At 40.2% G+C, this 18,960-nt stretch overlaps 1 pseudogene; it reads right to left on the minus strand.

The window, feature by feature from the left end:
* Positions 1–16,814: 16,814 nt before the first annotated feature.
* Positions 16,815–16,909, minus strand: LOC116281683 (U6 spliceosomal RNA; annotated as a pseudogene).
* Positions 16,910–18,960: the final 2,051 nt, after the last annotated feature.

Below are 18,960 nucleotides of genomic sequence, written 5' to 3' on the forward strand. Positions count from 1 at the left end.
ACACAAAAGGTGACTCTTGGAAGCAGGGAAGCTTGGGATGGACAGCGGCAGATTTGGGGAAATGTAAATAAAACGCAGTTGGGTGAGACACACTGTGTCCACCTAAACAGTTCAGGAGATCCCAGCTGGCTGTGAGTCCACATGCATTCAGAAGAGGATCTTCAGCTAAGCTGGTCCATCCAATAAAAAGAGAAAGGAGGCTAGAAAAATGCAACTCAGCCAAGCAGGCCAGACGGACACCCATCACAAACTCAGTTTCTCATCTCTCTGCTCGTCCAGACATGACCCCACGGTATTTCCACTAGGTGGGTTCTGGTCATCACAAACTCCACGTGACAAGGCTGAGCTCACTCTCCTCAGTCTTGGCCTCACTTTCTTTCCTAGAAATGTTTTTCCTGTTTCTATTCATAGCAATGTCACACTTCCAGCCACAGTACTCAATAGTCATCTTACTCATTCTCATATCCAGTCAATTTCCAAATTCTGTCAAGTTTGCCTTAAAACATTTTTTTTTTTAATTTCTTCCTTTTCTATCCATTTCTATTGTTAGTTCCCCCTGGACCTGAATCACCCTTCAATCTCTTAACAGTTCCTTCTATGACCTTGCCCACTCCATTTTGCCTGACATACTAATGCCAAAATACTATTTTTTTAAATACTTAAAAAGATCACATTGAAAGATTTCCAGAGATTTTATTTTGCCAATGGAATCAAGATTGCATAAGGCCACACAGTTCATTAAGGACAGAGTTATGGCCAGAGCCCAGGATTTTTTAACCTCAGTTCTAATACATTTTCCTCTCAAGTATGTACGTGATGTCTTAAGAATCCCAGCCCAGGAATGCATTTTCTCCCCAGCTCTTTTCGTTTTTTTGTACTTGGTTTTAATCTCTGAGCTGTCTCAGTTCTTTTTGGAAGTAGGAGGTGTCTTAAAACTTAAATAAATCAAAGCAAATGTTGGTCAAAATAAAAACGCTGTATGAATAGACAAGTAAAACTATGTCAAACAGGTACAATTCATGTTTGTTTGTTTTTTCAGAGACAGATCGTACTGAAGGAATTTGGTTTTGCATGTTACTAGCCACGTGGTCCACATGATTTCTGATCTGGGATTCTTCTGCTCCCAGGGAGAGTGTCTGGTTTGAGTGCACAAGCTGGAGCCAGCTCTTGGTACTGAGCTCAGCTCTTGTCCTACTGGGTTTCAAGAATATCTGGAGAGCTCAGCGTCTCAGTACTGTAGGAGAATGGACTCCCATCCATCCAGGGAATGTTGGCTAAAGTCTCATTTTAACAAAATCTAAATTTGGATTGGAAGCTTCTAACAGAGCTTTTTATAAAGTCTTCCCCTTGGCCTTAAGACGGCCTCCTGCAAGGGGCCGTAGCAGACTTCAGGATGAGAGAGTTGGGGGATTAACAAACAAAAGCAGTGGACCACAGAAACGGGAGCCTCAAGCCTCACGGCTGTCACCTCGCCTCGCACTCGGGGAAGCAAGCTTTATCCCAAATCCTAACGCAGGGCTGCGCTAGGCTCAGTCTCCTGAGAGCCACAGGACTGCTATAGCCCATCTTGGGCATAAGAGTTGTCTCAACTATTAGTGGACTTGTTTCTTTCGCCACCCAGTTATAACAGATGAGGAGCTGGTTTATGACACAAAGCCCTTATTTGGCAATTTTCATCATCAGTGCACTTTCCAAATGCTAACCAATTAATCTGCTTGACAGCGTTCCATTTAACAGTTGTACAAGTTTTATGTTCACAAATTCTTATAAAGTTTTTCTTGCTTTGATATTTTGTTTCTAGGTCCCCTCCTGCCCCTCCCCCGTCTTCTTCCAAAGCCAGATTCATGAGTCTCTTTGCTGATACAGCGTCTGTTCTCTTCCACAGTCTGGATGCCCCCGTAGTGGTAGATGATCAAGTGAGAAAATGAGATGAGGATGTGGGAAGGAGAGAAGGAGGGAAAGAGCCTCCCCGTTGTGAGTATCAGAAATGCCACCCCGACATTGCACTAAGTGAAGTAAGTCAGAGAAAGACAGATGCTGTGTGGAATCACTTACATGTGAAGTCTAAAAAAATACAGCATGCTAGTGAACATATCACAAAGAAGCAGACTCAGATACAGAGAACAAACTAATTGGTCCCAGTGGTGGGGGAGGGGCAGCATAAGGGTGGAGGCACTGGGGGTACAATCTGCTGGGTGTAAGATAGGCTTCAGGATGTACTGTGCAACACGGGGAACAGAGCCAGTATTTTGTAATAACCGTAAATGGAAAATAATCTTTAAAAATTGTATAAAACATTAAAACTAAATGCAAACATACAATAAAAATTTTAAAAAATGCCACCCAGAGAAAGACCATGCATTCAGGCAGCTACTGCCTCTGATGGTGCTGCCATGATCCCTCTAGCTCTTGTGAGATCAACAAGTATTTATTGAGTGCCTGCTACATGCCAAGTCCCTGTTCTAAGCGCTAGGCCGAGAGCAGCAAAGAAAAGGGAACTGTCTTTGGCCTCATGGAGCCCTGATACCAGGAGCTTAGAGATCGACCTCAAACATCTCCCTCAAACGGTCCCATAACTTCCTGCCTTCTTGTTCTACAGCATTTTGCAGGGAAATGAATTCCACACATTTATTTTTCATGGGGACAAATACAACTTTATTCTAAAGCTTCCTCTTGCAAAGCCTCAAGACCTACTCCCAGGAACCAGTGAGCAATTCCACACCTTTACCATCTAGACCACTAGCTCTCGAGATCTGGGGGTTAGGAACACTGTTAAGAACCTGCTGATAACTATGCAGCCGATCAGCAAAAGAAATATATATGTGTCATAAATATATATAATTTTTATTTTTATATATTTATATATGGAGATAAGTAAATACATATATATATAGAATAGTGTGCGTGCTGTTCTAAAGCCCACGCACCCCTGGTTAAGGAGCATCACCTAATCTAGAAATACCACTATTTCAAAGACTTTATTTCATTTAGATTTCAGCTATCACAATTAGATTGTGCAGCTTGGAGCATACCAATTATTATCATTGTGATTTACAGTATTATATTAGTTTCAGGTGTACAACACAGTGATTCAAAACTTTTATAGATTATACTTCGTTTAGAGTTATGAGAAAATAGTGGCCATATTCCCATGCTGTGATATATATCCTTACAACTTATTTATTTTATCCATGGCAGTTTATGCTTCTCAATTCCCTACCCCTATCTTGCTTCGATCATTTCTTTGAATTATTCTGGCCCTTCTTAAGGCAAGACTGAAAATGCATGGAACACTCTAGCTGGGCACATGGGCGGCTCTTTCAGAGAGCCTAGTATTGCTGTCTGCAAAGGTTTTAATCTTTTAGTTGAATCAGTACATTGTCTTCAAGGGTTAGTTTGTAATGATGACATGTGCCGTCTTCTAGATGGTGACTGCAACCTTGGAACCCATCATTTCTCTAGGGTAATTGGCCTTATAGTCCCTTGAATGTATTCTCTTACGCTGGCGTATAAGGAATTTCATCTGCCAGTTATCTGCTTCCATACACAGTCCCGTGAAAATTTCACAGTTCCCTCTGCATCGATGGCATACTGTTTCATTGTTAAAAAGAACTCTGTGTCACGGGCAGACCTGAGGATCTTATTGTAAACAGTCTCTTGCTAACATCTTAGCATCCATTTGTGAGTTGGCACAATTTAAAAAATATTTATCTTGGCCCTTCTCTCCTTTTAGGGGAGCCAGTGTCAATGTTCTTCTAAGATAAAACAGTTAATTTAATTCTGTGTTTGAACCCAAATAATATATGGCAAAGTATTAACAGTGGACAACCTGGTTAGCTGGATTATGGATGATTTTAATTTAATTCATTTTTTGCTTCTCTATGTTTACCATATTTTCTACAAAGAATATATATTGCTTTTGCAATTACACATATTATTAAATAATGTGTAGTTTTTCATGGAATTTTATCCCATGTGGTCCTACTAAGTATTTAAATTGAGGCCTTCGACTACATGCTTCCTTCTAAATACAAAGGAGGTATAATCTCCCTTTCAGAAGCTGTCTTGCCTTTCTTACCGTGCATTATCTTACTCTTAAATGTACAGGGAATCACATCCTTTGGTCTTTAATCATGAATGCCTGTCACATTAGGAGTGTGCCAGTCCTGCATTAAACTGATCTGTCTACACAAGTTTCAATGGATCCCAAATTTCACCCTTGAGTGTCTTCTCAACTCTTGGGTAGAGCCCGTTTATTTCCAGTGATTACTCAAGTTTGGGAGAGAAAATTGTGACAAAAATGCATTATTGATTCAGCCAAGACATCTAGTTTATTTATTGCTATTTGATTTTGCACCTGTGACTGATCTGCTTCGAAAGTTAATTTAGGAGCGAGACTGTCACTAACGCTTTCCTTTATAAGTTGATTCATTCTGCTGGCTCCTTTTCAGACCTGCATGGGCTTTTTGTATTGTGATCATCAATCAGTTGGTCTCATTGATTCTCTTGCTATCTTTCTGACTCCCATATTTCTCACAAATATTCTAATACTGCGGTTGGTCCCTCAGAAAAGCCCCTTGATTCTTTTTTAGCTTTAAATTTTTTTGTTTGTATCTTTTCTGCTATGTATGACATTTCTTGTATTTTTCTACTTAGGCTTATTTATTTAGTCATTTATTTATACCTTTATTCTGGCATTATTCCTGTACAGTAAACTACACATATTTCAGATGTACAATTTGATGAATTTTAACAGATGTATACACCCATGAAACCACCAGCACAATCAAGACAGCTAACATTTCCATCACTCCCCAAGAGGTGCCATTTTCAAATTCCCAATTTATCCTTTCCCACCCTGTTTAACTCCTGGTAACCAGGTTTGTTCTCTATGTCTGTGAGTCTGTTTCTGTTTTGTAGATAGGTTCATTTTTTTTTGTCCTTTTTAAAAAAGATTCCACATATAGCAATATCATTACTTCAGCACACTTATTTTTAATATGATGAGTTTTAAAATGATACATATTCTTTTTAAATTTCACTTAGATTGCAGGTTATACAGAGATAAGCTGTGAGCTGGATTTGGCCTCTAGGCTGTGATCTGCCAAACTCTGATCGAGATATTTAATTATGGCATTTTCTACCCCCAGTGACTTTGTCATATTTCCTTTGCCCATAAAGTTCTGCAACTTGTTTCTGAGAGGCCCTAAAATACAAAGCCACGTCCCATGTTGCGTGCCTACACCACGTTCTTCCTATACAGTGTTTCTGTTTGGCAGCAAGAGGCTATCTGGTTCCTTACATGCTAATTATATCACAGCCCTCATTCGTTGCCAAGTGTTTCCATCTGGCCATTTGGTCTGATAAGTCTTTAACGTTTATTTGAAGCAGTTATGCACACTGGCCTGGCCTTTCACCACTCCTCCCATACATTAGTTCTTCAATTATAGCCTCCTTATTTTTTTATCCTCCTTTTTCCCACATACCCTCCACTTCCTCCTTGATGGCTTTATTTGAATCTTGAATAACTCAGATCCTATGTTTTCAGTCATTTTCCTCCCAATTTCTTGATTTTTAAACTTTGTGAAATCTGAAAAATATTCTTGACAGTCTGGTGCTATTTTCCTTTAGGTGGTAGCCTACTTTTTTTCTGGATAGATTCTAATTTTCCAAAAGATATCCTGGTTCTTGGTGACTGTATAAATCTCTTCCTTACACTGTTATCTTTTCCTATATATTCAGACTCTTGGAAATCTACTTTCTTTAAAATCCATCATAGAATCTAGCCTGATTCAGGAGGTTGGACTGAAGCTATCCGCCTTGTAACTAAAATTTGACTCAGGCATGATTCAAATTGAGTCCCTATAATTTTCCATTGTTTATCGTCTCCAGCGATTGCAGCTTGCTTTACAAAGGTCGCTGTAGGTGTTATGATGGGCACTTCAGTACATGGATCATGGCCATACAATCTATTTTCAAGCCAGTTACCTAATCTACCAATGAAACTAACTTCTCTCTGCTCAATTAGCATCCGTCATCTTGGAGAAGTTTGGTCAGGGCAAGATGACTCTGGAAATCTCTTAGGAGTTGGATTCTAACTAAAGGTCGATTTCTTTTCCCACTATTTGCGGTCCACACTATTTTTGTTTAGTGTGATGAAAATAACGTGGAAATAAGATTCAAGAGATTTGAATGTTTACTCTAGTGACATGAACTTAACTGAGTTAAACCATCTGGACCTAAGTTTCCTCAACTGAAAAATGAAGGACTTGTAGTTGGCTTTTAAGACTGTCTCCAACATTCTGAGTCTAACACAGTGTACATTAGGAACAATGATGTGCCCAAGTGACAGAATTGGCATATGGAGATGTGATTTTCAGGATCATGACACTTCCATGTGAAGTAAAAATTAAGTTTTAATTGCTTAATTCTTTAATATAAGCTTTTTCAGTGATTTAGGAACATGACTGTCTGTCAGGACCTCAGCTTTGAACTTTGAAACTTGAGCTTTGAAAATTACTGCCTTGACTATGCATGTGAAGAATCTGAGGCACAGAAAGGCTGACTCCTCATCAAATGAGAAGTAATTAATTCTGCCAGGACCCAGAATTAATGACAGTTTTACATACAGTAGTTTCAGTTTGAGAAACACATTACTCTTGGTTCCAGAACACTATTTCTAATTATGTTTCATGATACTCAGTGTATGCTGTTTCAGGTCCAAAGTTAAAACTGGTTTTATCTTCTTAATCCCAGAGTCACTTTTCATGAGAGTAACAACTATCCAAAGTAAAAGATATCACTTTCCTTTGGCTCCTCAGGCCAAGGTTTTTGCTGTTGTTTTTTAATCTAAAGCAAGACATTTATGTAGAAGAAATAACACTTGAAGTTCCATTCAGCCTTTGGATTTGGGATCTCTGTTGGTGGAAATGAGATGATTGAGTTAAGAAATATGAGTTAGTTTATTTTAATATTAAACAATAAAAGTAGAGAATATCGAAGATTTTCTTTTTTTTTTATTTTGAGGGGGAATATAATTAGGTTTGTTTATTTATTTGTTTTTAATGGCGGTATTGGGGATTGAACCCAGGACCTCTTGCATGCTGAGCATGTGCCCTACCACTGGCATGCAGTATGCCACAGACATTTCAGCTTCGAAATGAAATTTGGCACTTCCCCAAACTACAGAAAAACTTCATTACTAAAGGACCGACTAATTCCATATGTTATATGAAATTTTGTTCTCTTCCTCTTTTTAATTTGAAAAATTAATCTATCTAGGAGAATTATAGCAATTTCGTATTTCACTCAGCTTCACTCAGAATGTTCTCCAGCTTGAAAATTTCTTATAGCTCATATAAAACCCATTTGCCCAGCTCTTCAAGTTTGATATCTGGTAATATCTAGTATACTGAGCTTATTCAAAGCACACAGAACAGACATCCCAAATCACCTGTGTTTTCTTAAAGTTCAGGCATTTCTGGGCTAATCTGCATGACTCATAGTGTAGATTGTGTATCTAGTTATATCAAGGATCTGGGAACTTATCTCAGTAGGAAAATCGGACACTCAAGTGTTTGACCCAGAATGTTGGGGTTTGAGGAAGTAGGTACATAATACTCCTTTTCTCTTCCATCTGAGTTTGAAATCAAACAATATAGTGGATTAAGGAGCTGGAGGAGAAAATAACAGTCTTTTGTTGTTGTTGTTGTTTGGTTTTTAATAATACTGGAGACCACGGCTTAGGAGAGGCCACGTGGACTTCCATCTTGAATCTCAGAATCACGCAAACATCCACCCCGTCACAGGTAACACTGCAGTCTCCCCAGAGGCACAGCGCCTTTGCCAGCAAGGGCCAGCATGTGGGAAGCACATCACATGACATGTCCTGTGGGGGCACAGGCTGGGCTGTCCATGCCTAGTGCTTGCTCCCAAATTTGCCAGTAAGATAACATAATCTTCCTCCTTAGAGAAGGGTGAAAGAAGACGTGTGGCGTATCCAGACTCACCATTACCCCTTCATGGGGAAGATGAAGCTCAGGTCGGGACCCCCCTCCAACCCTCAGCCCTACATCACAGTTTGCTTCCCAATATCTTCATACATGTTTCTGAGTCAATCCCAGTAGCTGCCACAGAGACACTTCTCTGGTCCAGTTTCCAGGGAACAGGTTGCATTAAAAGCGACCAAAGGCTAAAAAAAAAAAATTTAGAGAACAAACTAGAGGTTACCAGTGAGAGGGGAGAGGCAATACAGGGGTGGTGAGTGGGAGGTGCAAGCTATTGGGTGTAAGACAGGCTCAAAGATGTATTGCACGACATGGGGAATATAGCCAATATTTTGTAATAATTGTAACTGTAAAGTAACCTTTAAAAATTGTGTAAAGGACCTGGGTGTATAGCACAGGGAACTGTTTTCGATTTCTTGTAATATATAATGGAAAAGAATCTGAAAAGAAAAAATACATATATGTGTACGTATAACTGAGTCACTTTGCTGTACATTTGAAACTAACATCGTAAATCAAGTACACTGTAATAAAAAATAAAATTAAAAAATTTTTTAAATTAAAAAATAAACATTGTATACAAATTAAAAAAACATTTTTTAAAGTGGGTTACTGAGAGGACGGGCCTCGGCAACACTGGCTTTCATACTCCGGCAGGGGCTGGGGACAGCGGTCCACACTGACATCGATGCTCGGGCCGTTGGCAGGCAGCAGCCTTCATGGTGGTGTTGGCAGGCATCAGGAGCAGCCCAGAAACAATAAAAACCATACTCATAACAAAAGTCAATATTAACAAGCTTTACTGTGTGCCAGGAATTCTGTCGAACAATTATATTATCCTTTTAAATGTTCTTTTTTACGAAAATTTATGTACTAAAAAGCAGAAAGTCTGAGTAAGAACTACCCATAAACCCATCATCTACACATAATAGTTATTCATATTTTTATGTGTTTGTATCTTTTTTATTTTGGTGGAAATACTTTCAGTTACAGATATCATGACATTACACTCCTAAATATTTTGGAATGCACCTCTGAAATGTCAGGACAGGACATTTTCTATATAACCATAACATCATTATCATCTTTGACAAAATGATTGATTCTCCAATATCTAAATCTTAGTCTGTATTCACATTTTCCCAGTTCTTCCTCATGTTTTTATAGCTCATTTATTTAAACCAGAATTAATTTGCCACATTTATTATGTCTCAAATATTTCTTGATCTAGAAAACCCCCCTATCCTTTTTTTCACAGTACAACTTTTTTTTTTTATCATGACTTTTGCTTGTTGAAGAGACCAGATCTGTTTTCCTTTATAACGTCCCTCCTTCTGTATCTGTCTGATTGTTTTCTGTGGTGTCATTTAACCTATACCTCTATTCCCTGTATTGAAAGTCTCAGTTAGATTTAGGTTAAGCATTTTGGCAAGAATATTTCATAGGCATGGCTGTGTATTTCTTTGCATTGCAATGGAAGGTACCTAATTTCTAGCTGTCATTGCACCATAAGTGATACTAAAATTTACCACCAGGCTGAAGTGGAGACAGACTGATATTCCCACTGTGGTACTGTGTCCTCTGAGCCTCCCTACTGCGGTTCTTCTCCACATTTAGCTGAAATCTGGACCGCAGCATCTGACCCCAGAGCCTATGTGCTTCAACACAGCTCATTCTGCCTCCTGTTCGCAGTGTCTTTAACTCACGTCGGAGGCATGACCGACCTGTTAGAAGTATTACATGTCAACCTAGTGAGTTGGTACAAGAAAACAGATATATGGCAGAGAACTATTCTGGGAATTCCAGATCCATCTGACAGAAATTCATGAAAGCAAAATTAGAAAAAAAAATGTTTGTATAAACTAGTATCACAAGTTTAAAATTTTTGTTTATATTCTTACTCTTAGGTTATTTTGCGCCAGAAAGACACAGACAAAACCAAGTGTGTTAGTAATTACTTTCCTTTCCCCTCCTGATATAGATGTGGGAGTGAGCGGGTTAGTAGGTGCTGCCAGAGAAAGGGTGGGGGGCAGGTATGCGTGAGGAGGGCTTGGGAAAATCAAAATCGTATGCACAGCGCTTCCAGTCTCTTAATCATGTCCTGCCTTGAGTGGCGGTCTGTTCTTGTCTTTTACATGCTAAGTGTTGTTTCCCTATTTGATAGTAAGCCCTTTGAGGGTAGATTTGGCCTTTTGTCTTTCAGCAACAAAGTTGGTCTTTGGAGTCAGACCTGATTAGTCTTGAACAGGCGGAACTGTAAATACATTTTGTGTGTCCATGTGCAGAAGGTTCCATCTTTGAGTCTGTTTCGTCATCTGTAAGATGGGAAGATACATGCTTCACAGCTTTTGTTATAAAGATTCATTTGTTCATTCGACAGTTGTTTCCTGAATTTCCTGAGCATGTTCTGTCTGCCAAGCCCAGCTCTGCGTAGAGGGGATGCAATGTTGATTATACGACAAGGTCCCTGCTCTTGTTGAAATTCCATGAATCAGGTGTGATAACTGGTGAAACATTTAGCTTCGTTTCACTGTTCTAGCACAGAGTGACGCTCGGAGCTGATTTATTTTCTTTGCTCTCCGCTGAACTGCATTCACTGTTCAGCACTAGTCTACACCATGCGGCGGGGGGCAAGGGGCGTAAGGGGGTCCGTTACAACTTGAATTGACCGGGAAAACATCTAGAGGCTTATCTACACACTGCTGGCAGTGGGAGGTGAAGACAAGTGCTTCCATTCTTTCTCAGCTCTGTGGTCCTGAGTGTAGCTTTGATGTGGAGAAAGTCTTCGAAATCAGGAAACAGAGACTTCCTAATTAAACGTGTTAGGGAAAAAAAGGTAAAAAAAAATACGTATCATGTATGTAAATAAAATGTTTATAGATAAATATATATGCATACTCACAGACATTCTGGGGAGAAAGTGGTTAAATTCCTAGACTATTTCCCTTAGACTTTGTATCATTTCAGGATGATTTCATGTGCTTTCACGCCCCTCTCCCCACCGCCTGGCATTTCTTATTATCTCTCTATCTGTATTTGTTTTGCCTGCTCAGTTGGACTGTAAGCTCCTCGCAGACAGCATTATTACTCTCTTACACAACATTTTGCCAACACAGTGTCTGTGGGCATAATTCGTGCTCAAGGCGCACTGATGCCCAAATCCCAACGCAGGATTAACTATCCTGAGGATGCCAGAGTCTGGTCAGCATTTCAGTGTTTCAGACAGGTAGACGGATGTATGACCTCCACATAAGCCTGCAGAGTTCTCTGATACTCTGTATCTTGGCCGCTGTTACTATTCCACACCTCCAAGCATTTTCTGCTAAAGAAGCTGACTGAGCAAACCCACGGAGGTATTTTTCATTTCCTTTGATGGAGCATAATGCTTTCGTATATAAACACAATAACACAGTCGTCACATAAGCACTTACATTATTGTAGTGGCTGTGTGCTCAGCAATACTCCCGGCCAGGAAAGGAGCCCGGTAGTTCTATTTTCCATTCTGATCTAAATTATGTTCATAATAAAAGAGTTTTCAATCAAGGTAAATACAATTTCATCCCAGCGTAACATCTGCATTCCTGCCCTCTCTTCCCCCTCCCACCCTTTTTCCTTTTATTCTAGGTCACTCACCCTGCTAAGAGTGAGATTCTCCTCTGGTGGGGAGAATGAACTATAACAACAGCTCTAAATGCATCTCCTGTAACATACCCCTGTGATTTGCAAAAGCAGGAATAAATCAAAGCAGGGAAGAGATGCCACGTGAAGCCAGAAGCTAAATGTTACATCATGTAGCGCGAGGCTAGAGGAAGAGAGAACCTGCTTTTTCCTGGCAGCACAATATCTTTGTGCTTGTTACGTCCCCCACAGCCCCATTAAAACAATCATTCTGAATCTGCGGGAAATTGTCACCTCTTTCTTTCCTGCCAGGGCAGCTGGTACTGGAGGCTGCAGACATCGCTCATTCCCTTCAAGGTTCTTAACACACACGCAAAAAGGAAAATGAAGCTTAATTTGTTAAAGAAGAAAAAAAAAAAGTGTCAGCTTACCCTCCGGCTCAGTGCAGGCACCAGGGGTAAAAAGCAAAGATAAATGCCTGGAGGTGAACTGGCACCAACTCTAATTCTCCACTCACTCTGCTGCACTACTGTATCCATCACATTAATCATGCTGGATGCAGAGACATTTCAAAAACTTAAGCAATTTTCAAACTGGGATGCACCATTTAAAAAATACAATAGCATGACTTTATTTTGTCATGCTTTCTTTGTACCAACAGTGAATCTCAAAAATGTGCTGCAGATGTTAGTACAAATAATTAATTCCCCTGGTGGGGATGGGAGGGAGAGGCAGGAGGAAACAGACCAGTGTGAGCAGAGGAGGTGCTGCCCAGCCTCTTCTCGTCCCGTGACCTTCCCCAGGTCACAGGAGCTGGGCCGGGTCTTCCCAATCACTGCAAGGCTGAACTCTGCCCTGGTTCCTGGACCGAGTCATACAACAGATAAGCAGAATTTAAACAGCTCCGTCGCGTTATCCCATGGAATTTACTATTCCAGCTTCCCACGCCCCGGAGCCCTGACGTCCCTGTGCTCCCGAGTGCTCTCCTGCTGAGAACTGAGCACTGTTTTGGTTCTCACTGCCCTGCCATTCTCAGCTGAGTCCAGGCAGCTCTGCCTCTGCCTCCCAGTCCTGAGACAGTCTCCTGATTCCTGGGATTTAAGCTTCCTTTTCTTTTCTTTCCTCTTCTTTTCTTTCCTTTGTCCTTTCCTTTCCTTTCCTTTCCTTTCCTTTCCTTTCCTTTCCTTTCCTTTCCTTTCCTTTCCTTCCCTTCCCTTCCCTTTTCTCTTCTCTTCTCTTCTCTTCTCTTCTCTTCTCTTCTCTTCTCTTCTCTTCTCTTCTCTTCTCTTCTTTTTTTAAATGGAGGTACTGGAGATTGAACACAGGACCTCATGTATGCTAAGTATATCCTCTACCAGTGAGCTATATGGCCTCCCACTTTGAAGCTTCCCCTGCTGACACTTGCCATTCTCAATCCATTACCCTGCTCTACTTTCTTCCCTGGACCTGCCTATCTCTTCTTGGAGGTCTAATGTCCCTGTTGTCTAACCCATAGCTCTTTTTTGGGCATGACACTTCATCTTGCTACCCAGCTGCTCTTGCGTGTATGCTGAGTCTGCCTTCCGGCCCCCAGTCTGTTGCAGTTTGGAAGGTTTGTGCCAGACCCCTTCTCATGTTTTCTTTCTATATTGTGGTTTTATTAGATTTCTCACCCTGACTCCAAAGTTTGAAGAAAGCACATGAATAGAAGCAAAGCGGGGATTCCTAGAACTCCATATGGTGTGATGGTGGCCCAACACTGAGCATGAGGAAAGGACATCTTTGCGGACTGGAGGGTCTTGGTGTGTCATCCTAAAAACTCAGAACCTGAGGTGACTGAGCACGTGGTGTGTGCTGAGGGATGGCAGTGTGGGAGAGGCTAAGAGAGCCCGGGTCTCCTTCATTGTAGACTTTTGGGAAATGTCTAGACAGCTATTGTTGAGAGACAAGCCAGCCTTCTGGGTCACAGACACAATGATGAATTAACTGAACATGCTTTCTTGGGTTCCAGAAAACCAGATCCAAGCTTCACACTTAATTGGGAGAAAGGGTCTAAATCCTGGGAGTCTCTCCTCACAAAATGCATTATGTTCTCCTTCCCCTGCCCAATTAGTTGGAGTGAACCAAAATACGAGGCATACAGTAGAATTTTGGAAGATGAAATGGAGCGCAGGGAATCCAGGACAGTCTGCACGCCACCCAGGCTGAGCGTCCTTCCTCTCTCACACACTGCTCCGTCCTGGCTGTTGTTCTCTCAGATGACAGAAAAGGCTGAACCAAGCTTTAGAGAAGAAAACATGATCCACACAAAAACCTGTACATGAATGCACACTGTGACTGCTAACTGGTGTAGGTTTTCTTTTGTAAGAGTAAAGCTGCTCTAAAAATGATTGTGGTGTACACCAAAGTGTTTTCAAACTTTCACCTTTACTATATGGGACAGGTGTGTAAACCTTCAACAAGGATAAACCTGGGAGCCTCCATCCCACTGAGGAAAATCCATACATCCCTTGCCTAGTGGAGCAAAAATCTACCAAGAACGTTTCAGTATTATGAAATAGATCAGGCGTGTGCAACATCCCAGCTTAAATCATACCTATTAAAACATCCAACTTAAGAAATAAATGTTCCTGAGACTACTGAAGTCCTCTGTCTGTCCCCGTTCTTTTTCCTCTTTTCAGAAATAACCAGTGTTCTGAATCTGAGGCGTGTAATTTAGTTCCTGCCATTTCCGTGCACTTACATGCATGCGATTATGTCTGTGTGTGTGTGAGTAAGTAATATTGTTTTGTATGTTTTATAATCTTATTTGAGTGGTTCCACACAATATGTAATCTTCCACAACTTTTTTTCTCTCAATACAGCATTGAAGCTTATCCATCATGTTCTAATTCTGACATCAGCAAACTATGGCTCATAGGTCAAATCTAGCTGGTGGTTTGTTTTTATACACCCCTTGAGCTGAGAATGGTTTTTGCATTTGTGAAGGATTGAAAAATAAACAAATCAAAGCAGTAGACATGATAGGGGCCACATGGGGCGGACGAAGCCTCAAATATTTATTATCTGCTCTTTTACAGAAAAAAATTTGATGAATCTTGTTCATTAATTTTGTCTGAGTTATTCTTCGGCTTGTGTTCTTCTAAATACATTTTAAAACATAAACCTGTTGAGTTTCATTAAAAAAAAATCCTTTTTAGGATTCTCATTGAAATTACTTTGAATTTGTGGATCATTGTGAAGAGAACTGGGGGGGAGGGTATAGCTCAGTGGTAGAGTGTGTGCTTAGGACACATGAGGTCCTCGGTTCAATCCCTAGTACCTCCATAAAAAAAAAAACCAAAAAACAAAACCTAATTACCTCCCTCTGGCCAAAAAATTAGAAATAACTTTAAAAAAATTGAAGAGAATTGGTATATTGATGGATTATACCTTTCCATCTGCATTTGTTATCCGTGGCTGCTATAGCCAATTACTCAAAATTTAGCAGCTTGAAACAACACAAATTCATTATCTTATATATGTGTTTTAATTGATTATTTGATTGAAGTATAGTAAATTTAGTATATTAGTTTCAGATGTGCAACACAGTGATTCAGTATCTTTATAGGTGATACTCCATTTAAATTTATTACAAAATAATGGTTATTTTCCCTGTGCTATACAGTATATTCTTGTTGCTTACCTATTTTATACATAGTAGTTTATATCTCTTAATCCCATAACCCTATCTTGCTATTTTATAGTCTTTTAGGTCAAACTCCAACATGAATCTCCCTAGACTAAAATCAAGGTATGGGCTCCCTTCTGAAGGAGCTGAAGTGTTTCCTGTCCTCTCCCAGCTTCCAGAGGCTGCCCACACACTTTGGTTTGCAGCCCCTGCACCTTCAAAGCCATCAGATGCATCATTCCAACTTCTGCTTCTCCGACTCTGACTTTTCTGCCTCCCTCTTCCACTTCTAAAGTCCCTGATAATGCTGGGCTCATGCAGATAATCTAGGATGATCGTCTCATGTTGAGGGAATCACCTCAAAGCAACCATCATTTGCTCCAGAACTTTAATTCCCCTTTGCCAAAGAAACTCACAAATTCATAAGTTCCAGAGATTAGGATGTGAACATCTTTGTGGCCTTACTCTACCTACCACAAGCCATCTAGTGAGCTTTTCCTTCCAGTTATGATATTTTTCAGTTTGAAAACTTGCATCAGGTTCTTTCTGTATCTTTTCTTTCTTTGCTGAGACGATTTATTTTTCCATTTGTTTCACAAGGGATTGCAGTTGCCTGTCGGAAAGTTTTTATGATGGCTGCTTTAAAATCCTTGTTAGATGCTTCCAACATTTGTGCCGTCTTGGTGTTGGCATCTGTTGATTTTATTTTCTCATTCGAGTTGAGATTTTCCTAGTTCTTCGGATGACAAAAATGTTGGACTGTATCCTGTACATTTTGAGTGTAATGTTATGACACTCTGGTTCTTATTTAGATCTTCTCTTTTAGCTGGCAGTTAACAGGTTTGGGTTCAGAACACACATCCTGGCCTAGTTTTGTGGTTTGTGTTTCCAACAGCAATTTCGTTTTTAAAGCCTTTGCAGTGCTATTCTGGTATGCTTCACTTGTGTGCAACCCAGAGGCCGATGTGAAACCTGGGTAGTATTCCTCACCAGAGTTCAATTCTCAGATCATTTGCTGTTTATTCTGGCTCATTTTACACACTGGCCTCTTGGGAATTTGCCCCAGAATTCATACACAGATTTAAGAATCCTTTTCCTTAGCAATCGTCTCTCTGTAATGCCCCGTCTCCACCCCTTTCCCAGGCTCTTCCTCTCACACTTTTCTAGATATTTGTTTCCTATAAAGAGAGAATAGTTGACAGGTCTCCAGCCCTTGGTCTCATGGTGGGGGTGGGGCAGCAAAGGAGCAACACCTCTGCTCATGTGAGTGCAAGCAGGAGTTTTATAAAGAGAGAGTTTTATCATTTTCTTTGTAAAGGGTTTTATTTTTAAATTTTATTTAATTAATTTTTTAACTGAGTTATAGTCAGCTTACAATGTTGTGTCAATTTCCAGTGTAGAGCACAATTTTTCAGTTATACATGAACATACTTTTATTCATCATCACAATTCTTTTCACCATGAGCTACCGCAAGATCGTGTATATATTTCCCTGTGCTATACAGTATAATCTTGCTTATCTATTCTACATATGCCTGTCAAAAAATACGGAATGCTTCACGAATTTGCGTGTCATCCTTGCTCAGGGGCCATGCTATTGTTCCAGTTTTAGTGTATGTGCTGCCGAAGCGAGCACTGTAAAGGTTTCATATATTTTGCTTGTGTTATATATTGGTATAGTTGGCAGAATTATTTATTGATACTGTACGTTGTTTCTATGCTTCCAAACATTAAAAAATAAATAACTTTGAATTTGGAGGTAAGTTGGCTAGAGATTCGGGGTGGGTGTGGCAGAGATTATCCTATAAAAAATGTAGGGGTGCTGGTCCTTTCCTTGGTTGGCAGATGACTTAATTAAATTAGTAAGTTGAGATGGGATCATTATTGAGCTGTTTTCTTTAAGATCAATCAGAAGGTTCTGTAATCATTTGAAGGTGTGTGGACTTGATAAATAGTTCTTAAAGCAGCTTTTTTTCTGTTTGGTCTGAGGAGAGAACTGGGAAAAGGTAACTTAGAGGGATGCAGAATTCTTATGAAAATTGATTGGGAGAACTATTTATGAACTGAAGACAAAGAGAAGAGAAAAAAGCCGCAGATGATAACGGCTGACAGATATCTAAGGAGACACTTTACATCGCTTGGTGATGAGGTGACATATGTAGACGAGATGCACGGCGAGGATGCCACCCACCTCTTAGCGAAGGGAAAGACCGGTTCACCTGAGGAGCAGGGCTTCATTTGTGCCAACAGCATGACTCGGCTTTTCTTGCTAAGTATGGACGGATTGCCTGAAGTTGGACTACACCTAGGCCTTAACCTGGAAATTTCTACTGGACATATTTGAGGTCCCCAAAGCACGAAGGATGTTTTCCTGAGATGTTTTTAGGGAAAAGTGGAAGATATAAGATGACGAAGCAGGGGTTTGGGATAAGGATTTGAGAGCATTATGAGACAAAGAGAAGAATTAAAGATGACTCAGATGTGTTTAGTGTTTTTAGTGTAGGTATTTTGGTAGATGATGGTGGAATTAACTGAAAGCAAAAAAAAAAAAAAAGGAGGAAGAGCAGGTTTATAAGAAGAAAAATAAAGAGTTTGGTTTTGGGTATGAAAAATTTGAGATGCTTATTATCCTTCCAATGGTGGAGCAGGCAGTTGGATATATTAGACTGCAATCCAGAGGAGATGTCTATGCTGGAGTTCTAAATGTGGAACTCATCAGCTGACAGATGGTGTTCAAAGCCATAGGAATGTATGATATTAGTCAAGGGGAGAGGGTGGATGGAAAAAGACAAGAACCATGATCAAGTCCTAGAACACACCAACATTTTAAAGTTGGACAGAGGAGCTAGGGAAGAAAACTAAGAGACTGTTATATCACCAAAGTTAAAAGAAGGGAGACATAGTCAACTGTTTAAGTTGCTGCTAACAATAAAATGGGATTGAATTTCACTTCCTGGAGGAATGTACCTTGAAAATAGTTATAGTTGTGAAGATAACAATCTGATTGGAGTGTGTTAGGAGAGAATATTGTGGACATTCAATCATGGAGAGTTGATTAATACTGCAACAGACACACGCATACTCACCAATAGACAAAATAAAGGACAGATGATAATCTAAGAAATTTAAAAACCTTGTGCATAAGAAAAGGAACAGAAGATTCTGAAACAGAAAGGGGACCAGCAGTCTGACCTGGCTTCTACCTCACTCTACTCGTCTGAAGTCCCACTTGTGAGTCACAAATGCTCTCACTTCTGGAAAGAAGTGAAGAGAGAGGATATTCATATCTTTTTCCTCTTCTGCGAGGAAGTTATGAATGAATAAGGAGAGAAATCAACAGAGCTGACTTTCTCTGTTGGACGAGACAGATCCAAGCTTCACACTTAATTGGGAGAAAGGGTCTAAATCCTGGGAGTCTCTCCTCACAAAATGCATTATGTTCTCCTTCCCCTGCCCAATTAGTTGGAGTGAACCAAAATACGAGGCATACAGTAGAATTTTGGAAGATGAAATGGAGCGCAGGGAATCCAGGACATCTGCACGCCACCCAGGCTGAGCGTCCTTCCTCTCTCACACACTGCTCCGTCCTGGCTGTTGTTCTCTCAGATGACAGAAAAGGCTGAACCAAGCTTTAGAGAAGAAAACATGATCCACACAAAAACCTGTACATGAATGCACACTGTGACT

This window comes from Vicugna pacos, chromosome 8 (genome assembly GCF_048564905.1).
Source record: "Vicugna pacos chromosome 8, VicPac4, whole genome shotgun sequence".
In the NCBI taxonomy this organism is placed as follows: domain Eukaryota; kingdom Metazoa; phylum Chordata; class Mammalia; order Artiodactyla; family Camelidae; genus Vicugna; species Vicugna pacos.